Source organism: Lineus longissimus, chromosome 7, assembly GCF_910592395.1.
Source record: "Lineus longissimus chromosome 7, tnLinLong1.2, whole genome shotgun sequence".
Taxonomy (NCBI): Eukaryota; Metazoa; Nemertea; class Pilidiophora; order Heteronemertea; family Lineidae; genus Lineus; species Lineus longissimus.
This window is the reverse complement of record NC_088314.1, coordinates 15,096,848-15,119,448: the sequence shown is the minus strand read 5'-3', so window position 1 is coordinate 15,119,448 and position 22,601 is coordinate 15,096,848. Positions and strand designations below refer to the sequence as shown.

General features: G+C 48.5%; 11 non-coding genes and 4 pseudogenes across 11 annotated transcripts; all 15 read right to left on the bottom strand.

The window, feature by feature from the left end:
* Positions 1-4,423: 4,423 nt before the first annotated feature.
* LOC135491827 (U2 spliceosomal RNA) lies at positions 4,424-4,613 on the bottom strand. Its single transcript, XR_010447932.1, has one exon. It is a non-coding gene; the product is annotated as a U2 spliceosomal RNA (small nuclear RNA).
* A 926-nt stretch (positions 4,614-5,539) lies between these two features.
* Positions 5,540-5,729, bottom strand: LOC135491787 (U2 spliceosomal RNA). The gene has a single exon (XR_010447900.1). It is a non-coding gene; the product is annotated as a U2 spliceosomal RNA (small nuclear RNA).
* A 998-nt stretch (positions 5,730-6,727) lies between these two features.
* Positions 6,728-6,834, bottom strand: LOC135491839 (U2 spliceosomal RNA; annotated as a pseudogene).
* Positions 6,835-7,758: 924 nt separating this feature from the next.
* On the bottom strand, positions 7,759-7,948 carry LOC135491786 (U2 spliceosomal RNA). The gene has a single exon (XR_010447899.1). It is a non-coding gene; the product is annotated as a U2 spliceosomal RNA (small nuclear RNA).
* A 998-nt stretch (positions 7,949-8,946) lies between these two features.
* On the bottom strand, positions 8,947-9,053 carry LOC135491837 (U2 spliceosomal RNA; annotated as a pseudogene).
* A 924-nt stretch (positions 9,054-9,977) lies between these two features.
* Positions 9,978-10,167, bottom strand: LOC135491785 (U2 spliceosomal RNA). The gene has a single exon (XR_010447898.1). It is a non-coding gene; the product is annotated as a U2 spliceosomal RNA (small nuclear RNA).
* A 998-nt stretch (positions 10,168-11,165) lies between these two features.
* Positions 11,166-11,272, bottom strand: LOC135491835 (U2 spliceosomal RNA; annotated as a pseudogene).
* Positions 11,273-12,196: 924 nt separating this feature from the next.
* LOC135491782 (U2 spliceosomal RNA) lies at positions 12,197-12,386 on the bottom strand. Its single transcript, XR_010447897.1, has one exon. It is a non-coding gene; the product is annotated as a U2 spliceosomal RNA (small nuclear RNA).
* Positions 12,387-13,384: 998 nt separating this feature from the next.
* LOC135491834 (U2 spliceosomal RNA) lies at positions 13,385-13,491 on the bottom strand (annotated as a pseudogene).
* A 923-nt stretch (positions 13,492-14,414) lies between these two features.
* LOC135491913 (U2 spliceosomal RNA) lies at positions 14,415-14,607 on the bottom strand. Its single transcript, XR_010447991.1, has one exon. It is a non-coding gene; the product is annotated as a U2 spliceosomal RNA (small nuclear RNA).
* A 923-nt stretch (positions 14,608-15,530) lies between these two features.
* On the bottom strand, positions 15,531-15,723 carry LOC135491902 (U2 spliceosomal RNA). Its single transcript, XR_010447980.1, has one exon. It is a non-coding gene; the product is annotated as a U2 spliceosomal RNA (small nuclear RNA).
* A 922-nt stretch (positions 15,724-16,645) lies between these two features.
* On the bottom strand, positions 16,646-16,838 carry LOC135491891 (U2 spliceosomal RNA). The gene has a single exon (XR_010447969.1). It is a non-coding gene; the product is annotated as a U2 spliceosomal RNA (small nuclear RNA).
* A 922-nt stretch (positions 16,839-17,760) lies between these two features.
* On the bottom strand, positions 17,761-17,953 carry LOC135491880 (U2 spliceosomal RNA). Its single transcript, XR_010447958.1, has one exon. It is a non-coding gene; the product is annotated as a U2 spliceosomal RNA (small nuclear RNA).
* Positions 17,954-18,876: 923 nt separating this feature from the next.
* Positions 18,877-19,069, bottom strand: LOC135491761 (U2 spliceosomal RNA). Its single transcript, XR_010447877.1, has one exon. It is a non-coding gene; the product is annotated as a U2 spliceosomal RNA (small nuclear RNA).
* Positions 19,070-19,993: 924 nt separating this feature from the next.
* LOC135491805 (U2 spliceosomal RNA) lies at positions 19,994-20,188 on the bottom strand. Its single transcript, XR_010447918.1, has one exon. It is a non-coding gene; the product is annotated as a U2 spliceosomal RNA (small nuclear RNA).
* Between the last annotated feature and the right edge of the window lie 2,413 nt (positions 20,189-22,601).

Genomic DNA, 22,601 nt, shown 5'->3' with positions numbered 1-22,601 from the left:
TTTCTCATTATTATATAAAATTTTGTTGTGCCATATGTTTTTCCATATCTTTTTCCAGTTGATATTATACATTTTGGTACACACGGTATGTGGGATTTGAACCCCATTTTTCATAATTTTCTCATATAAAGCAGCAGCTGTGATTTTAACCCATTGTGACCTACCCATACCCAACTTTGCCGCTTTACACTGGTATAAAACCTCTTCCCACACACCGTGTCTACCAATAACTCTGTGCATATAAGTATTTTTGGCAATTTCGGGGCAGTGATGCCGCAGTGTTATGCCCGCTTTGTAAATGCCGTACCCTATCCATGGCTGTGTGACCCCCTCGTCTTGTACGTGGTAGAGTCTTTTTAACCTTTCCATGAACAGGGCCCGACATTTACTGGCTACATGCGGCATCCCTACCCCTCCATCTTCAATTGCCTGCACCATAGTGCTTCTTTTAATCAATTCCATTTTGTTTGACCATAAAAATTTAAACAATAATTTCACAAACCCGGTACAATATTTCATTGGCAATTTCATAATTCTCGCTCCGTACCATAATTTAGAAACGAGGACGGTTTTTATCACCAAAACTTTCCCTATAAAGGACAGGTGTCTATTTTCCCATAACTTTATTGTTTTCCCCACTTTTTCCATGATTTTCTTCCAATATGTCTTCCCACAAGGCCCTGCCTTGTTCCAGGGTATCCCCAAAATGTTTGAAATTTTCACTATATATTTCCTGTACTCTATAGGGATGTTTTGGTGCGAAAAACCGCCTAACAATAATATTTCTGTCTTTGATATATTTATATCAGACCCCGAGGCTTGGCCGAAATCATTGTATATGGAGAATAGAGCTCGTATACAGGGTGCTGCAATCGGGTGCGTGGCATCATCCGCAAAGGCAATGTTTTTAACCTCTTGTTTTACGTTAGGCAGCTTAATGCCCCGCACCCGTTCGTCGGAGCGCACGGCGCAGGCGAGCGGCTCCTGGCAGAGTACAAACAGCAGCGGGGACAGACTGCAGCCCTGTCTAACTGATCTGCCCACCCTGAATGTCCCTGACAGGAATCCATTCACCAGCACCCTACTCTCCGGCGCATCATACAGCACCCTCATCCATCTCATAAAATTTCGGCCAAACCTCATGGTCTCTAAACATTGAAATAGCCATTCATGAGATACTAAATCGAAGGCTTTTCGGAGGTCAACGGCCACCAGTGCACCCCCGGAGTCCGCCGCATGTTCGATGACGGTTTGAATATTGAACAGTTGATCATTGATTGATCTTTTGGGGACTCCGCATGCCTGATCAGGGTGCACCAGGTCGCCCATGACCCCCGACAGTCTCGACTTTAAAACTTTGGTGATAATCTTATAATCTACCGTTAGCAAACTTACAGGTCTATAATTTTTAATATCCCTCGGATCCCCTTTTTTGAACAAAATAGATATCACTGCCGTTTTCATCGTTCCCCCCAGTTTTTCCCGTAAAAATACATTATTTATAGTCTCTACCAAATCGTCCCCCAATAGCTCCCAGTAATACAAATAAAACTCTTTTCCTAACCCATCAATCCCCGGTGATTTTCCCGCCTTCATATTTTTTAATTCCCTCAAAACCTCCCCTGTAGATAACAAACCCTCCAATTTATTTTGTTGTTCCCCAGTTAGTTTCTTATGGATTTTTGATGCGAACCTGTCCCTAGCCACCTTTACCGTATCACCTTTCCTATATAAATTCTCGTAAAACCTTTGTACCTCTTTTAAAATTTCATCTTGTTCTTCTAAAACCTTTCCATTTTCATCCTTTAACTGATCAATAACTGTCTTTGTCCTCACTTCTACCTTGAAAAAATCAGTGGTCGGTGCTTCCCTCTCCTCTATGAATTTTGCCCCCGCCCTCACTTTTGCCCCCTCCAAATCTGCCATTTCCAATTTGCTCAATTCCCCTCTTACTTCCCCCCACCGCCTTGTAATGTCCACCCCTCTGTCCCTCTCCTTCCCCAAAAAGTCCACCTCCCTCTCCAAAGCTAAAATACCTTCCCCTCTCTCCCTGTTCACCCTCTTACCATTCCTTTTGAAGATCCCCTGTAACTTTTGTTTCCCCTTCTCCCACCACTCTATTGGACACCCAAAATTTCCCTTCCTTTTTTGCCAACCCTTCCAAAACTGTGTTACCTCCCTTACTGTCCCCTCTTCCCCTAATAGGCTATTATTAATTTTCCAAAATCCCTTTCCCATTTTCTTCTTCCCTGTACTTTCTACCGCACCCAACACACCGTAATGGTCTGTAAAAACCAGTGGGACATGATCTACCTTACCTACCTTTAAATTCGTATAAATACGGTCAATTCTGGACCTAGTTTGGCCTCTATAAAAAGTGAAACTATCTACCGTGGGATTTAAATCCCTAAATGCATCTTTAATATTTAATAAATCTATAATCTCCTGCCAAAGCTTTTTATACAAGATGTCCCCTGGTAACAAAGTCCCCGTCCCTCTATCGTTCCTTCCCGAAGCAAAATTAAAGTCCCCCCCTAAAATCCACTGTTCCCCCCTAAATTTCCTCACATACTCTTTTAGCTTTTGACAGAAGATTATAGCTTTATCGTGGTTTTTAATTGGATTCTGTGTGGGCATGTATACAGAGAGAACATGCGTGCCGGACCCCAGGCGCACATGGCATATTCTCCCCTCTAACCCCCCTGGAACTACAAACTCCCTTTCTACAGCAGTTCTGGTAATGATGGCCGCGCCTGCATGGGCCTGGCTACTGCTATAGAAATGAAGTCCGTAGTTCCGATTAATCCATGGTCCCAAATTGTCCGGCACCACATGCACTTCCTGTATACATGCCACATCACACTTTAACCTTACTATTTTATTTAAAACACTCGTCCTTTTTTCATATAACCCGTTCACATTCATTGAGACCACAGTTACCGCCATTAATATACAGATGAAAATAAAGAGAGGATCCATTAAGTTAATGTTTGAAGGGTTTTGCAGGCACATTCCGACCCCTCCCTGGCGGGCTACGCCTCGGGCGTGGTGGCACCCCCAAGTTGGGCTTTTTGACCACCGGTGTAGTTTGATCTTTAACAGATCGGTCTTCTGGGCTTTTTTCTACCCTATCATTGCCCCTCTTGGCAGTGCCCTCACGCCGCTCTGCATCCCCGTCGGGAGTAGTCGGCCTGCTACCCGCAAAACCCTTCAAAATTCTTTCCACATTCGTTGGTGAATCTAAATCGATGCTTAGGGGTCTCGATAAGTCCCTTACTTCATTGTCACTGTCTTCTAACACTTCTTTTGCTGTTCTCAACCTATCTTGCACTTCTGTGGGCGTATCCCACACCGACTCTTCCCCTCTCCTCCTATTCTTCACCACTTTCTTCCATTCTCCCGGTTTCACGACATTCGTTTCTCCCGCGCCTCCATTTCCTTCCCCGTCACCCTTCTCCGTCTCGCCATCTTCGACACACACTCCCAACTCCTCAGACCTGCCAGCTACGTTCTCTTCTTTCCCGTCAATCGACTCCTTCTCGTTGTTCACCATGCTTCTCTCTCCTTCCTTTTCCACACTCCTCACCACACTTTTCACCCGTCTCTCTTCCTTCTCACTCTGCTCCTCTCCTACTCCTAACAGTTCTGTGCATTCATATCGATAGTGCCCCTTTCTCCTACATCTATAACACGTGGATTCACCCCTTAGCTCATCTTCTTGTCCCCTGTACCATGTTCGGAATCGGTTTCCTTTGATGTATATCACCTTGGGGACCTTTGCCCCCACATTCATTATAGCCGTCACAGTTCCACTTTCAACCGTCCCGTATTCTCTTAACATCTCCCTCTTTACTGCCTTCACCAGTCCGTATTTTTGCAACCCTTCCCTCACCCATTCTACATCACACTCTCCCGGATAGTTATGGATTTTTACATAGCGACTAGTGTGGAATCTCTTAACCTCAAAGTCAATGGCCTTTTCCATCCATAACCCTACCCCGTCTACTTCTAACACTGCAGGGGCTTCCTCCATTTGGGGGTCCCCCTTCTCGAATCTCACACTAAAGTGCCCTTGGCTTACTTTCATCACTGTTTTTATACTTTCTATGGGGATTCCCCTTTCTACCAATGCCTTCACAATCTTGTACTGTTTAATTTCACCATCGTCCTTATTAGTTCTATAGTCAACCGACCTATCGCTTCTATTAATGACTTCAATAACTTCTGCCTCATAGGCCCCATCTTGATATGCCACGGCGCCGGCATACGTCGACGCCATGACTTAAAACGTTATTTACAGTGTATGTACAGTGTATGTACACCCTAGGCGTTGGCAAGTTGAAATAATTGGTGCAGAAACACAAAGGCTTAAAACTCGGTCCACACAAAGGCTCCAGCCAACTGAATAAAACGAATTGTTCACAAAAGGTCCAACTAAAACGGAATCGGTGCTGTAAAACGTCACATAGTGCTAAACGAAATCAACGAAATCAACGAAATAAATAAACGAATATGGCACGTGCTGCTCCCCGACCTGACTTGGAGTAAACTTGGAGTAAACAGATAAGAACAGATACTACACTTTGATCTTAGCCAATAGGCCGAGAAGCGATGCCGGCGTCGGCTTCGAAAATTCTACATGTTGCAAACGGCGTGAATTGTCCAAGCCGTGACGTTTCGGCTGCGTGTGACGTAGTTGATTTGGTCAACGCCAGATGGCAGCAGACGACGTTGCAGGTGCCAGTGTCCTCGGGAATCGACAAGGCAAATTGTCCGTGGAGCGAGGAGTGTCCCCCCCAGCACAGTAGTTCCTTAGAAAGTCGAAGGACGCGCCTCGTCCCGCGGTGGCCAAGCTGTTCTGGGCGTGTGACTGGCTTCGCGGGCCCTGGGAGTTCGAGGTGAGTCCGTCCGATTAGGGCGTCTGAATGTAGGTCGCAAACACCGCGCGGAACGACACAAGCCAATCGAGGCGGTGAGCAAGTTATTTCCAAGCGAATCTTCCAACGGCAACCGACGGAGAACTATTCCAAGCATGCCCACCTTTTCACACGCGTTTCATGTAGGCCTGGCGCTGCTCTTTCGACTGGCGGGTGCCCCCCCCCCCCCCCCCTCCCCCCGTTCGAGTGCCAAATTCGGCCCTGAACGTCGAGCACGGCCAGTTTGAGCCCTCACTGACGTCACTGTCGCCACTGTCGCCAGGGACACGTGGCTGCCTGGCTGCGGTGACGTCATCGATATCGTCACAGGGGCTTCCCGTCACCAGGGAGGTCGTCTGCGGCCAGGAAGCCATTTAGGCGCCAGACAGAGCTCGGACACGAGGTTATTCGACCAAACTCTTGCCTTGATTTAATGCCCACACACAACTGTACCGGTATCTGTTCTTGATCTGCCTAGCTTCTGATACATATTTAGTTTAATTGAATCACCTGGCCCCAGGACCCCCACCCCGACCCCTCCCCCTCCCAAGCTCGGTAAGGCATGGGAAAGGGAAGTTAACAATGGGGAAGGGCATTTGGGGAAAGGTCTATTGTTGGTTTGTTTATTATGGGCCGATCCTGGAGGTACTGCAATACCAGGCCAACCCGTGGCGAGAGCGGAGCAAGCCCCTGACATCTCGCCGAGGTCCAAAAATCAGTTTAATATCGAAGCACCTCAATGAGGTGCGTATCAGATATTAAGCTGATAAGAACAGATACTTTTTTTTTGCAGCATAAACCCGCAGTGGGTATCTTTTATTTCACGTATCCAAACGGGCATATACAATTATTCATTTACAATTACTGTATACAGGGGTTTTACAAAAGATGTATCTATTTGTTTAAAATTTTTCATTATTTTACTGTGAGCCCGTCCGGTGCCGTCCCGACGCCCGTGCTGAAAGCCCTATTGGCGAGACAGCACTCGGCGTCGCGACGGCCCCGTCGATCCCACAGTACTCCATATGGAATTGGGGGACTACTGCGAAGCCGCCCCCGAACCGTCCCGATGCCCAGACCGACGTCATACTTTGTGTCGCCGACCCCGGCACCGAAACGGCCCGTTGCCGTCCCCACAGTACTCCCCTTACGCTCTCTGTGAACCCAGACTTAGTATTTACAAAACATACATACATATACGCCTTCCAAATAATGTCCATTGAAACTAATTTTCACTTTATAATCTTAACTGTTTACTTTTTTTGTTTTAGCACCAATGGAAGAATTAATTAACATGTGAGCACCAAGTATATACGTGTACGGAATATTCAAAACTATTGGCACCACTTATTGCATTTTGATATTTAACATTTTATTATTTTTGTTGTAGCACCAATAGAAACGGAACATTTAATTATCTGATTAAATCAATGTGGATAAAACGTGCCAGTGTAAATTGAAGGCATACTAACATAAAATAATAACATAATAACATAAACCATAAAGGTTTAAAACATAAATTAATAACATAATTCATAACTCATGTTTAAAACAATGTGCCTATAGTGCTCAATGGCAAGTATATACATATGTGCGCCCAGTGCAAAGGGTCGAGACCATCCATCTGGTCTCATTCTGACCCCTGCTTGGGAACTGGGCTAATCTAAGTCGCCAAAAAATTTTATACTATGTTTTAAAATTCACATTTCTGTGCGTGCGTTCAATTAATACCCTATATACATATATTTACAATATTTACAACTAACTATGCAAGATGTAAAATGCAAAAAGAATGAAGGAAAAAGAAAACAAGAGGGAAAAAAATATATTTTTGAAGGAAATTGAACAGTGGAATATGGCAGGTTCGGATAAGAACAGATACTACACTTTGATCTTAGCCAATAGGCCGAGAAGCGATGCCGGCGTCGGCTTCGAAAATTCTACATGTTGCAAACGGCGTGAATTGTCCAAGCCGTGACGTTTCGGCTGCGTGTGACGTAGTTGATTTGGTCAACGCCAGATGGCAGCAGACGACGTTGCAGGTGCCAGTGTCCTCGGGAATCGACAAGGCAAATTGTCCGTGGAGCGAGGAGTGTCCCCCCCAGCACAGTAGTTCCTTAGAAAGTCGAAGGACGCGCCTCGTCCCGCGGTGGCCAAGCTGTTCTGGGCGTGTGACTGGCTTCGCGGGCCCTGGGAGTTCGAGGTGAGTCCGTCCGATTAGGGCGTCTGAATGTAGGTCGCAAACACCGCGCGGAACGACACAAGCCAATCGAGGCGGTGAGCAAGTTATTTCCAAGCGAATCTTCCAACGGCAACCGACGGAGAACTATTCCAAGCATGCCCACCTTTTCACACGCGTTTCATGTAGGCCTGGCGCTGCTCTTTCGACTGGCGGGTGCCCCCCCCCCCCCCCTCCCCCCGTTCGAGTGCCAAATTCGGCCCTGAACGTCGAGCACGGCCAGTTTGAGCCCTCACTGACGTCACTGTCGCCACTGTCGCCAGGGACACGTGGCTGCCTGGCTGCGGTGACGTCATCGATATCGTCACAGGGGCTTCCCGTCACCAGGGAGGTCGTCTGCGGCCAGGAAGCCATTTAGGCGCCAGACAGAGCTCGGACACGAGGTTATTCGACCAAACTCTTGCCTTGATTTAATGCCCACACACAACTGTACCGGTATCTGTTCTTGATCTGCCTAGCTTCTGATACATATTTAGTTTAATTGAATCACCTGGCCCCAGGACCCCCACCCCGACCCCTCCCCCTCCCAAGCTCGGTAAGGCATGGGAAAGGGAAGTTAACAATGGGGAAGGGCATTTGGGGAAAGGTCTATTGTTGGTTTGTTTATTATGGGCCGATCCTGGAGGTACTGCAATACCAGGCCAACCCGTGGCGAGAGCGGAGCAAGCCCCTGACATCTCGCCGAGGTCCAAAAATCAGTTTAATATCGAAGCACCTCAATGAGGTGCGTATCAGATATTAAGCTGATAAGAACAGATACTTTTTTTTTGCAGCATAAACCCGCAGTGGGTATCTTTTATTTCACGTATCCAAACGGGCATATACAATTATTCATTTACAATTACTGTATACAGGGGTTTTACAAAAGATGTATCTATTTGTTTAAAATTTTTCATTATTTTACTGTGAGCCCGTCCGGTGCCGTCCCGACGCCCGTGCTGAAAGCCCTATTGGCGAGACAGCACTCGGCGTCGCGACGGCCCCGTCGATCCCACAGTACTCCATATGGAATTGGGGGACTACTGCGAAGCCGCCCCCGAACCGTCCCGATGCCCAGACCGACGTCATACTTTGTGTCGCCGACCCCGGCACCGAAACGGCCCGTTGCCGTCCCCACAGTACTCCCCTTACGCTCTCTGTGAACCCAGACTTAGTATTTACAAAACATACATACATATACGCCTTCCAAATAATGTCCATTGAAACTAATTTTCACTTTATAATCTTAACTGTTTACTTTTTTTGTTTTAGCACCAATGGAAGAATTAATTAACATGTGAGCACCAAGTATATACGTGTACGGAATATTCAAAACTATTGGCACCACTTATTGCATTTTGATATTTAACATTTTATTATTTTTGTTGTAGCACCAATAGAAACGGAACATTTAATTATCTGATTAAATCAATGTGGATAAAACGTGCCAGTGTAAATTGAAGGCATACTAACATAAAATAATAACATAATAACATAAACCATAAAGGTTTAAAACATAAATTAATAACATAATTCATAACTCATGTTTAAAACAATGTGCCTATAGTGCTCAATGGCAAGTATATACATATGTGCGCCCAGTGCAAAGGGTCGAGACCATCCATCTGGTCTCATTCTGACCCCTGCTTGGGAACTGGGCTAATCTAAGTCGCCAAAAAATTTTATACTATGTTTTAAAATTCACATTTCTGTGCGTGCGTTCAATTAATACCCTATATACATATATTTACAATATTTACAACTAACTATGCAAGATGTAAAATGCAAAAAGAATGAAGGAAAAAGAAAACAAGAGGGAAAAAAATATATTTTTGAAGGAAATTGAACAGTGGAATATGGCAGGTTCGGATAAGAACAGATACTACACTTTGATCTTAGCCAATAGGCCGAGAAGCGATGCCGGCGTCGGCTTCGAAAATTCTACATGTTGCAAACGGCGTGAATTGTCCAAGCCGTGACGTTTCGGCTGCGTGTGACGTAGTTGATTTGGTCAACGCCAGATGGCAGCAGACGACGTTGCAGGTGCCAGTGTCCTCGGGAATCGACAAGGCAAATTGTCCGTGGAGCGAGGAGTGTCCCCCCCAGCACAGTAGTTCCTTAGAAAGTCGAAGGACGCGCCTCGTCCCGCGGTGGCCAAGCTGTTCTGGGCGTGTGACTGGCTTCGCGGGCCCTGGGAGTTCGAGGTGAGTCCGTCCGATTAGGGCGTCTGAATGTAGGTCGCAAACACCGCGCGGAACGACACAAGCCAATCGAGGCGGTGAGCAAGTTATTTCCAAGCGAATCTTCCAACGGCAACCGACGGAGAACTATTCCAAGCATGCCCACCTTTTCACACGCGTTTCATGTAGGCCTGGCGCTGCTCTTTCGACTGGCGGGTGCCCCCCCCCCCCCCCTCCCCCCGTTCGAGTGCCAAATTCGGCCCTGAACGTCGAGCACGGCCAGTTTGAGCCCTCACTGACGTCACTGTCGCCACTGTCGCCAGGGACACGTGGCTGCCTGGCTGCGGTGACGTCATCGATATCGTCACAGGGGCTTCCCGTCACCAGGGAGGTCGTCTGCGGCCAGGAAGCCATTTAGGCGCCAGACAGAGCTCGGACACGAGGTTATTCGACCAAACTCTTGCCTTGATTTAATGCCCACACACAACTGTACCGGTATCTGTTCTTGATCTGCCTAGCTTCTGATACATATTTAGTTTAATTGAATCACCTGGCCCCAGGACCCCCACCCCGACCCCTCCCCCTCCCAAGCTCGGTAAGGCATGGGAAAGGGAAGTTAACAATGGGGAAGGGCATTTGGGGAAAGGTCTATTGTTGGTTTGTTTATTATGGGCCGATCCTGGAGGTACTGCAATACCAGGCCAACCCGTGGCGAGAGCGGAGCAAGCCCCTGACATCTCGCCGAGGTCCAAAAATCAGTTTAATATCGAAGCACCTCAATGAGGTGCGTATCAGATATTAAGCTGATAAGAACAGATACTTTTTTTTTGCAGCATAAACCCGCAGTGGGTATCTTTTATTTCACGTATCCAAACGGGCATATACAATTATTCATTTACAATTACTGTATACAGGGGTTTTACAAAAGATGTATCTATTTGTTTAAAATTTTTCATTATTTTACTGTGAGCCCGTCCGGTGCCGTCCCGACGCCCGTGCTGAAAGCCCTATTGGCGAGACAGCACTCGGCGTCGCGACGGCCCCGTCGATCCCACAGTACTCCATATGGAATTGGGGGACTACTGCGAAGCCGCCCCCGAACCGTCCCGATGCCCAGACCGACGTCATACTTTGTGTCGCCGACCCCGGCACCGAAACGGCCCGTTGCCGTCCCCACAGTACTCCCCTTACGCTCTCTGTGAACCCAGACTTAGTATTTACAAAACATACATACATATACGCCTTCCAAATAATGTCCATTGAAACTAATTTTCACTTTATAATCTTAACTGTTTACTTTTTTTGTTTTAGCACCAATGGAAGAATTAATTAACATGTGAGCACCAAGTATATACGTGTACGGAATATTCAAAACTATTGGCACCACTTATTGCATTTTGATATTTAACATTTTATTATTTTTGTTGTAGCACCAATAGAAACGGAACATTTAATTATCTGATTAAATCAATGTGGATAAAACGTGCCAGTGTAAATTGAAGGCATACTAACATAAAATAATAACATAATAACATAAACCATAAAGGTTTAAAACATAAATTAATAACATAATTCATAACTCATGTTTAAAACAATGTGCCTATAGTGCTCAATGGCAAGTATATACATATGTGCGCCCAGTGCAAAGGGTCGAGACCATCCATCTGGTCTCATTCTGACCCCTGCTTGGGAACTGGGCTAATCTAAGTCGCCAAAAAATTTTATACTATGTTTTAAAATTCACATTTCTGTGCGTGCGTTCAATTAATACCCTATATACATATATTTACAATATTTACAACTAACTATGCAAGATGTAAAATGCAAAAAGAATGAAGGAAAAAGAAAACAAGAGGGAAAAAAATATATTTTTGAAGGAAATTGAACAGTGGAATATGGCAGGTTCGGATAAGAACAGATACTACACTTTGATCTTAGCCAATAGGCCGAGAAGCGATGCCGGCGTCGGCTTCGAAAATTCTACATGTTGCAAACGGCGTGAATTGTCCAAGCCGTGACGTTTCGGCTGCGTGTGACGTAGTTGATTTGGTCAACGCCAGATGGCAGCAGACGACGTTGCAGGTGCCAGTGTCCTCGGGAATCGACAAGGCAAATTGTCCGTGGAGCGAGGAGTGTCCCCCCCAGCACAGTAGTTCCTTAGAAAGTCGAAGGACGCGCCTCGTCCCGCGGTGGCCAAGCTGTTCTGGGCGTGTGACTGGCTTCGCGGGCCCTGGGAGTTCGAGGTGAGTCCGTCCGATTAGGGCGTCTGAATGTAGGTCGCAAACACCGCGCGGAACGACACAAGCCAATCGAGGCGGTGAGCAAGTTATTTCCAAGCGAATCTTCCAACGGCAACCGACGGAGAACTATTCCAAGCATGCCCACCTTTTCACACGCGTTTCATGTAGGCCTGGCGCTGCTCTTTCGACTGGCGGGTGCCCCCCCCCCCCCCCTCCCCCCGTTCGAGTGCCAAATTCGGCCCTGAACGTCGAGCACGGCCAGTTTGAGCCCTCACTGACGTCACTGTCGCCACTGTCGCCAGGGACACGTGGCTGCCTGGCTGCGGTGACGTCATCGATATCGTCACAGGGGCTTCCCGTCACCAGGGAGGTCGTCTGCGGCCAGGAAGCCATTTAGGCGCCAGACAGAGCTCGGACACGAGGTTATTCGACCAAACTCTTGCCTTGATTTAATGCCCACACACAACTGTACCGGTATCTGTTCTTGATCTGCCTAGCTTCTGATACATATTTAGTTTAATTGAATCACCTGGCCCCAGGACCCCCACCCCGACCCCTCCCCCTCCCAAGCTCGGTAAGGCATGGGAAAGGGAAGTTAACAATGGGGAAGGGCATTTGGGGAAAGGTCTATTGTTGGTTTGTTTATTATGGGCCGATCCTGGAGGTACTGCAATACCAGGCCAACCCGTGGCGAGAGCGGAGCAAGCCCCTGACATCTCGCCGAGGTCCAAAAATCAGTTTAATATCGAAGCACCTCAATGAGGTGCGTATCAGATATTAAGCTGATAAGAACAGATACTTTTTTTTTGCAGCATAAACCCGCAGTGGGTATCTTTTATTTCACGTATCCAAACGGGCATATACAATTATTCATTTACAATTACTGTATACAGGGGTTTTACAAAAGATGTATCTATTTGTTTAAAATTTTTCATTATTTTACTGTGAGCCCGTCCGGTGCCGTCCCGACGCCCGTGCTGAAAGCCCTATTGGCGAGACAGCACTCGGCGTCGCGACGGCCCCGTCGATCCCACAGTACTCCATATGGAATTGGGGGACTACTGCGAAGCCGCCCCCGAACCGTCCCGATGCCCAGACCGACGTCATACTTTGTGTCGCCGACCCCGGCACCGAAACGGCCCGTTGCCGTCCCCACAGTACTCCCCTTACGCTCTCTGTGAACCCAGACTTAGTATTTACAAAACATACATACATATACGCCTTCCAAATAATGTCCATTGAAACTAATTTTCACTTTATAATCTTAACTGTTTACTTTTTTTGTTTTAGCACCAATGGAAGAATTAATTAACATGTGAGCACCAAGTATATACGTGTACGGAATATTCAAAACTATTGGCACCACTTATTGCATTTTGATATTTAACATTTTATTATTTTTGTTGTAGCACCAATAGAAACGGAACATTTAATTATCTGATTAAATCAATGTGGATAAAACGTGCCAGTGTAAATTGAAGGCATACTAACATAAAATAATAACATAATAACATAAACCATAAAGGTTTAAAACATAAATTAATAACATAATTCATAACTCATGTTTAAAACAATGTGCCTATAGTGCTCAATGGCAAGTATATACATATGTGCGCCCAGTGCAAAGGGTCGAGACCATCCATCTGGTCTCATTCTGACCCCTGCTTGGGAACTGGGCTAATCTAAGTCGCCAAAAAATTTTATACTATGTTTTAAAATTCACATTTCTGTGCGTGCGTTCAATTAATACCCTATATACATATATTTACAATATTTACAACTAACTATGCAAGATGTAAAATGCAAAAAGAATGAAGGAAAAAGAAAACAAGAGGGAAAAAAATATATTTTTGAAGGAAATTGAACAGTGGAATATGGCAGGTTCGGATAAGAACAGATACTACACTTTGATCTTAGCCAATAGGCCGAGAAGCGATGCCGGCGTCGGCTTCGAAAATTCTACATGTTGCAAACGGCGTGAATTGTCCAAGCCGTGACGTTTCGGCTGCGTGTGACGTAGTTGATTTGGTCAACGCCAGATGGCAGCAGACGACGTTGCAGGTGCCAGTGTCCTCGGGAATCGACAAGGCAAATTGTCCGTGGAGCGAGGAGTGTCCCCCCCAGCACAGTAGTTCCTTAGAAAGTCGAAGGACGCGCCTCGTCCCGCGGTGGCCAAGCTGTTCTGGGCGTGTGACTGGCTTCGCGGGCCCTGGGAGTTCGAGGTGAGTCCGTCCGATTAGGGCGTCTGAATGTAGGTCGCAAACACCGCGCGGAACGACACAAGCCAATCGAGGCGGTGAGCAAGTTATTTCCAAGCGAATCTTCCAACGGCAACCGACGGAGAACTATTCCAAGCATGCCCACCTTTTCACACGCGTTTCATGTAGGCCTGGCGCTGCTCTTTCGACTGGCGGGTGCCCCCCCCCCCCCCTCCCCCCGTTCGAGTGCCAAATTCGGCCCTGAACGTCGAGCACGGCCAGTTTGAGCCCTCACTGACGTCACTGTCGCCACTGTCGCCAGGGACACGTGGCTGCCTGGCTGCGGTGACGTCATCGATATCGTCACAGGGGCTTCCCGTCACCAGGGAGGTCGTCTGCGGCCAGGAAGCCATTTAGGCGCCAGACAGAGCTCGGACACGAGGTTATTCGACCAAACTCTTGCCTTGATTTAATGCCCACACACAACTGTACCGGTATCTGTTCTTGATCTGCCTAGCTTCTGATACATATTTAGTTTAATTGAATCACCTGGCCCCAGGACCCCCACCCCGACCCCTCCCCCTCCCAAGCTCGGTAAGGCATGGGAAAGGGAAGTTAACAATGGGGAAGGGCATTTGGGGAAAGGTCTATTGTTGGTTTGTTTATTATGGGCCGATCCTGGAGGTACTGCAATACCAGGCCAACCCGTGGCGAGAGCGGAGCAAGCCCCTGACATCTCGCCGAGGTCCAAAAATCAGTTTAATATCGAAGCACCTCAATGAGGTGCGTATCAGATATTAAGCTGATAAGAACAGATACTACACTTTGATCTTAGCCAATAGGCCGAGAAGCGATGCCGGCGTCGGCTTCGAAAATTCTACATGTTGCAAACGGCGTGAATTGTCCAAGCCGTGACGTTTCGGCTGCGTGTGACGTAGTTGATTTGGTCAACGCCAGATGGCAGCAGACGACGTTGCAGGTGCCAGTGTCCTCGGGAATCGACAAGGCAAATTGTCCGTGGAGCGAGGAGTGTCCCCCCCAGCACAGTAGTTCCTTAGAAAGTCGAAGGACGCGCCTCGTCCCGCGGTGGCCAAGCTGTTCTGGGCGTGTGACTGGCTTCGCGGGCCCTGGGAGTTCGAGGTGAGTCCGTCCGATTAGGGCGTCTGAATGTAGGTCGCAAACACCGCGCGGAACGACACAAGCCAATCGAGGCGGTGAGCAAGTTATTTCCAAGCGAATCTTCCAACGGCAACCGACGGAGAACTATTCCAAGCATGCCCACCTTTTCACACGCGTTTCATGTAGGCCTGGCGCTGCTCTTTCGACTGGCGGGTGCCCCCCCCCCCCCCTCCCCCCGTTCGAGTGCCAAATTCGGCCCTGAACGTCGAGCACGGCCAGTTTGAGCCCTCACTGACGTCACTGTCGCCACTGTCGCCAGGGACACGTGGCTGCCTGGCTGCGGTGACGTCATCGATATCGTCACAGGGGCTTCCCGTCACCAGGGAGGTCGTCTGCGGCCAGGAAGCCATTTAGGCGCCAGACAGAGCTCGGACACGAGGTTATTCGACCAAACTCTTGCCTTGATTTAATGCCCACACACAACTGTACCGGTATCTGTTCTTGATCTGCCTAGCTTCTGATACATATTTAGTTTAATTGAATCACCTGGCCCCAGGACCCCCACCCCCACCCCTCCCCCTCCCAAGCTCGGTAAGGCATGGGAAAGGGAAGTTAACAATGGGGAAGGGCATTTGGGGAAAGGTCTATTGTTGGTTTGTTTATTATGGGCCGATCCTGGAGGTACTGCAATACCAGGCCAACCCGTGGCGAGAGCGGAGCAAGCCCCTGACATCTCGCCGAGGTCCAAAAATCAGTTTAATATCGAAGCACCTCAATGAGGTGCGTATCAGATATTAAGCTGATAAGAACAGATACTACACTTTGATCTTAGCCAATAGGCCGAGAAGCGATGCCGGCGTCGGCTTCGAAAATTCTACATGTTGCAAACGGCGTGAATTGTCCAAGCCGTGACGTTTCGGCTGCGTGTGACGTAGTTGATTTGGTCAACGCCAGATGGCAGCAGACGACGTTGCAGGTGCCAGTGTCCTCGGGAATCGACAAGGCAAATTGTCCGTGGAGCGAGGAGTGTCCCCCCCAGCACAGTAGTTCCTTAGAAAGTCGAAGGACGCGCCTCGTCCCGCGGTGGCCAAGCTGTTCTGGGCGTGTGACTGGCTTCGCGGGCCCTGGGAGTTCGAGGTGAGTCCGTCCGATTAGGGCGTCTGAATGTAGGTCGCAAACACCGCGCGGAACGACACAAGCCAATCGAGGCGGTGAGCAAGTTATTTCCAAGCGAATCTTCCAACGGCAACCGACGGAGAACTATTCCAAGCATGCCCACCTTTTCACACGCGTTTCATGTAGGCCTGGCGCTGCTCTTTCGACTGGCGGGTGCCCCCCCCCCCCCTCCCCCCGTTCGAGTGCCAAATTCGGCCCTGAACGTCGAGCACGGCCAGTTTGAGCCCTCACTGACGTCACTGTCGCCACTGTCGCCAGGGACACGTGGCTGCCTGGCTGCGGTGACGTCATCGATATCGTCACAGGGGCTTCCCGTCACCAGGGAGGTCGTCTGCGGCCAGGAAGCCATTTAGGCGCCAGACAGAGCTCGGACACGAGGTTATTCGACCAAACTCTTGCCTTGATTTAATGCCCACACACAACTGTACCGGTATCTGTTCTTGATCTGCCTAGCTTCTGATACATATTTAGTTTAATTGAATCACCTGGCCCCAGGACCCCCCCCCCCACCCCTCCCCCTCCCAAGCTCGGTAAGGCATGGGAAAGGGAAGTTAACAATGGGGAAGGGCATTTGGGGAAAGGTCTATTGTTGGTTTGTTTATTATGGGCCGATCCTGGAGGTACTGCAATACCAGGCCAACCCGTGGCGAGAGCGGAGCAAGCCCCTGACATCTCGCCGAGGTCCAAAAATCAGTTTAATATCGAAGCACCTCAATGAGGTGCGTATCAGATATTAAGCTGATAAGAACAGATACTACACTTTGATCTTAGCCAATAGGCCGAGAAGCGATGCCGGCGTCGGCTTCGAAAATTCTACATGTTGCAAACGGCGTGAATTGTCCAAGCCGTGACGTTTCGGCTGCGTGTGACGTAGTTGATTTGGTCAACGCCAGATGGCAGCAGACGACGTTGCAGGTGCCAGTGTCCTCGGGAATCGACAAGGCAAATTGTCCGTGGAGCGAGGAGTGTCCCCCCCAGCACAGTAGTTCCTTAGAAAGTCGAAGGACGCGCCTCGTCCCGCGGTGGCCAAGCTGTTCTGGGCGTGTGACTGGCTTCGCGGGCCCTGGGAGTTCGAGGTGAGTCCGTCCGATTAGGGCGTCTGAATGTAGGTCGCAAACACCGCGCGGAACGACACAAGCCAATCGAGGCGGTGAGCAAGTTATTTCCAAGCGAATCTTCCAACGGCAACCGACGGAGAACTATTCCAAGCATGCCCACCTTTTCACACGCGTTTCATGTAGGCCTGGCGCTGCTCTTTCGACTGGCGGGTGCCCCCCCCCCCCCTCCCCCCGTTCGAGTGCCAAATTCGGCCCTGAACGTCGAGCACGGCCAGTTTGAGCCCTCACTGACGTCACTGTCGCCACTGTCGCCAGGGACACGTGGCTGCCTGGCTGCGGTGACGTCATCGATATCGTCACAGGGGCTTCCCGTCACCAGGGAGGTCGTCTGCGGCCAGGAAGCCATTTAGGCGCCAGACAGAGCTCGGACACGAGGTTATTCGACCAAACTCTTGCCTTGATTTAATGCCCACACACAACTGTACCGGTATCTGTTCTTGATCTGCCTAGCTTCTGATACATATTTAGTTTAATTGAATCACCTGGCCCCAGGACCCCCACCCCCACCCCTCCCCCTCCCAAGCTCGGTAAGGCATGGGAAAGGGAAGTTAACAATGGGGAAGGGCATTTGGGGAAAGGTCTATTGTTGGTTTGTTTATTATGGGCCGATCCTGGAGGTACTGCAATACCAGGCCAACCCGTGGCGAGAGCGGAGCAAGCCCCTGACATCTCGCCGAGGTCCAAAAATCAGTTTAATATCGAAGCACCTCAATGAGGTGCGTATCAGATATTAAGCTGATAAGAACAGATACTACACTTTGATCTTAGCCAATAGGCCGAGAAGCGATGCCGGCGTCGGCTTCGAAAATTCTACATGTTGCAAACGGCGTGAATTGTCCAAGCCGTGACGTTTCGGCTGCGTGTGACGTAGTTGATTTGGTCAACGCCAGATGGCAGCAGACGACGTTGCAGGTGCCAGTGTCCTCGGGAATCGACAAGGCAAATTGTCCGTGGAGCGAGGAGTGTCCCCCCCAGCACAGTAGTTCCTTAGAAAGTCGAAGGACGCGCCTCGTCCCGCGGTGGCCAAGCTGTTCTGGGCGTGTGACTGGCTTCGCGGGCCCTGGGAGTTCGAGGTGAGTCCGTCCGATTAGGGCGTCTGAATGTAGGTCGCAAACACCGCGCGGAACGACACAAGCCAATCGAGGCGGTGAGCAAGTTATTTCCAAGCGAATCTTCCAACGGCAACCGACGGAGAACTATTCCAAGCATGCCCACCTTTTCACACGCGTTTCATGTAGGCCTGGCGCTGCTCTTTCGACTGGCGGGTGCCCCCCCCCCCCCCTCCCCCCGTTCGAGTGCCAAATTCGGCCCTGAACGTCGAGCACGGCCAGTTTGAGCCCTCACTGACGTCACTGTCGCCACTGTCGCCAGGGACACGTGGCTGCCTGGCTGCGGTGACGTCATCGATATCGTCACAGGGGCTTCCCGTCACCAGGGAGGTCGTCTGCGGCCAGGAAGCCATTTAGGCGCCAGACAGAGCTCGGACACGAGGTTATTCGACCAAACTCTTGCCTTGATTTAATGCCCACACACAACTGTACCGGTATCTGTTCTTGATCTGCCTAGCTTCTGATACATATTTAGTTTAATTGAATCACCTGGCCCCAGGACCCCCACCCCCACCCCTCCCCCTCCCAAGCTCGGTAAGGCATGGGAAAGGGAAGTTAACAATGGGGAAGGGCATTTGGGGAAAGGTCTATTGTTGGTTTGTTTATTATGGGCCGATCCTGGAGGTACTGCAATACCAGGCCAACCCGTGGCGAGAGCGGAGCAAGCCCCTGACATCTCGCCGAGGTCCAAAAATCAGTTTAATATCGAAGCACCTCAATGAGGTGCGTATCAGATATTAAGCTGATAAGAACAGATACTACACTTTGATCTTAGCCAATAGGCCGAGAAGCGATGCCGGCGTCGGCTTCGAAAATTCTACATGTTGCAAACGGCGTGAATTGTCCAAGCCGTGACGTTTCGGCTGCGTGTGACGTAGTTGATTTGGTCAACGCCAGATGGCAGCAGACGACGTTGCAGGTGCCAGTGTCCTCGGGAATCGACAAGGCAAATTGTCCGTGGAGCGAGGAGTGTCCCCCCCAGCACAGTAGTTCCTTAGAAAGTCGAAGGACGCGCCTCGTCCCGCGGTGGCCAAGCTGTTCTGGGCGTGTGACTGGCTTCGCGGGCCCTGGGAGTTCGAGGTGAGTCCGTCCGATTAGGGCGTCTGAATGTAGGTCGCAAACACCGCGCGGAACGACACAAGCCAATCGAGGCGGTGAGCAAGTTATTTCCAAGCGAATCTTCCAACGGCAACCGACGGAGAACTATTCCAAGCATGCCCACCTTTTCACACGCGTTTCATGTAGGCCTGGCGCTGCTCTTTCGACTGGCGGGTGCCCCCCCCCCCCCCCCCCCCCCGTTCGAGTGCCAAATTCGGCCCTGAACGTCGAGCACGGCCAGTTTGAGCCCTCACTGACGTCACTGTCGCCACTGTCGCCAGGGACACGTGGCTGCCTGGCTGCGGTGACGTCATCGATATCGTCACAGGGGCTTCCCGTCACCAGGGAGGTCGTCTGCGGCCAGGAAGCCATTTAGGCGCCAGACAGAGCTCGGACACGAGGTTATTCGACCAAACTCTTGCCTTGATTTAATGCCCACACACAACTGTACCGGTATCTGTTCTTGATCTGCCTAGCTTCTGATACATATTTAGTTTAATTGAATCACCTGGCCCCAGGACCCCCACCCCCACCCCTCCCCCTCCCAAGCTCGGTAAGGCATGGGAAAGGGAAGTTAACAATGGGGAAGGGCATTTGGGGAAAGGTCTATTGTTGGTTTGTTTATTATGGGCCGATCCTGGAGGTACTGCAATACCAGGCCAACCCGTGGCGAGAGCGGAGCAAGCCCCTGACATCTCGCCGAGGTCCAAAAATCAGTTTAATATCGAAGCACCTCAATGAGGTGCGTATCAGATATTAAGCTGATAAGAACAGATACCTTTTTTTTTTTTTTTTTTTAGTAAATGTAAAATTTATTGCACATATTTTATTATAAAGTTTTACATACAAGAAATACTGAAGCTTAGGATACGGGGGGGAATACAATGATAAGACTGAGTACAGAATGGGTTTAACGGGGAAAGGCTTTAAAACAGTGCATTAGTGAGGCGACTGTGTTTAGAAAGAAGGTGTTAGTGAGACCTTCTTGTGAAAGACGGAATCGACTGGAAAGAAAACGGATTAAAGCTGTGAGGAAGAGAAAGGACATGAAAAGACATTACACGAGAATATTGCCGCACGAGAGAGAAATAGATTAACGTAGTAGAAATAGATTACTACGGGTCACGTGCCCGCACGGCCATTGGCCGCAGGCACGCGACCCCAATTAAGAATTTAACATAATATTTGAAGCTGTCGAAATAGACAACGAGGTACGCATGCATGCACGACCATCAGCCGGCCTGCATGCGCACTCAATAGAAACGTAAACATGAGAGAAAATCAGTACGGCAACATTAATTTACATACAGAAACTGTCAATACCGGTCAATTGTATAAAAATTCTGCAGGTTGGAAAAGTTGTCAATGTTTATTACGGAAAATTACTGGCAATTAGCCTTTTTTGAGAGATTGAATGGATGATATTACAAGAGGATTCAGAGGAGTCACGCGGTGTACTCGGCGGATCAAAACCGTTCACACCACAGCCAACGAATCAGAGGTAGGATATAATTCTAGATTGACAACTGCTTAAAATTTTGAATGAATTGACATAATATATTAATGAGGACGAAAAGGTTTTTACTGCAGAACTACTCAAACAATCGAACGAATACCGATTAAAACCATCTTGATCTGAGCACCGGAACCCCGACCTCGACAGAAGACGGGCCTCCGGCACCAGTTTTAAAGGAGGATTTACAAAGTCGCAAAATTGCGTATACTATTGGAAGCGTGTCTGCACGGCCATTGACCGCAGACACGCGACCTGACAAAGAGATTAACAAAGAATTGAATGAAGTTGCCAAGAGTGGACAACGAGTTACGCATGCCCGAGCGGCCATTGGCCGGCCAGCATGCGCACTCAAAGAAAGAAATGTATTATATTTTAAGCCGAAGTGCCAGAACCCCATCCTCCACAGAGCAGAAGACGGGCATCTGGCACCAGTATTTTTTAAAAAGAGGCAAGGGAAACCTGTGAAAATCACAACGAATACGAGTGTTCAACCTAGATATAAAATACAACATTAATGAATTGGAGGTGATAATTTTCTTTTCAAACTTGATGAGATTCCGCTGTATCCAGATGGTACGAATGAACTCCGAAGAGAGGTACAGTAACAGAGATTTTAAATGAGGGTCTTTTACGGAAATGTTTAATAAATATACTGAATCAAATTTTAGAGTTTGGCCAAAGAGTTTGAAAAATCTAGCGAGGAAGGATCTCAGAGGCCGTACAACGGAGCAATAATAGAAAAGATGTTGATAAGTCTCGTGACCAAAACCACAATTAAAAGAACAGGGCCTAGGCCCGTACTGGCCACGAGACCATTGACAAATAACATGATTGACGGGCAACACTTGCATGATCAGCCTATAGGAAACGTCCCGCGATGCGGGGTCAATAAACTGATCATGCAAGTTTACAAAAATAGGTTTAAAATTTATGGCCGGGAACAAAGCAATAGACCGAGGTGGCTTTGTCACCGACCCCAACAATAAGGAATAAATGAGTTTAACACTGGCTTTGGAAGGGTCAAAGCCAGGAAATTTTGAATGAAAGGAATCGAAACATTGCACAGCGTGCTTGTAAAAGGGGGAGTATTGGGAACCGTGTGGTGACAAATTTGTCCATAACAGGGGATTAAATTTAGAAAAATGTAGCGCGCACCAGTAGTTAGTGAAAGGATGCCACGCAGAATTGAGATTAGAGATATAGTGAAACATGTGTTTAATTGCCAAAGCGGCCAATTTGATTTTGATATTAACGATGGCGAGACCGCCAGAAAGAAAGGGTAAAAATTGAGTTGCCCGAGCCAAGGGCTCAAAGTGGGCACTCGGCCATAAGAATTTAAAAATTGCCGATTGAAATTTATCGGCATAACAATTCGGCATAGGATGAACACAACCAGTATACCATATCTTTGAACACGCAAACGTACTAATAATAATAGACTTCTGTTTTAAAGTAAGACCAGATAACTTGGAAAAATTAAGAATTTTGAGAAATTTTAGAAATATCGGGCCCCAAATATCATCCCACGAAACAGTGTACCCGAATAGGCAGCCCAGTAATTTAACCCTGTCCGGCCAAGAAATGCCAAAGGGATGGTCACTCCGTGACTTCCACTTCCCAAGAAAAAACCCTTTGGACTTAATAAGATTGAGAGAAAAACCAGAAGCGAGACAAAATAATTTTACGATCTTCATGAAAGCGGCCATTCCTCTG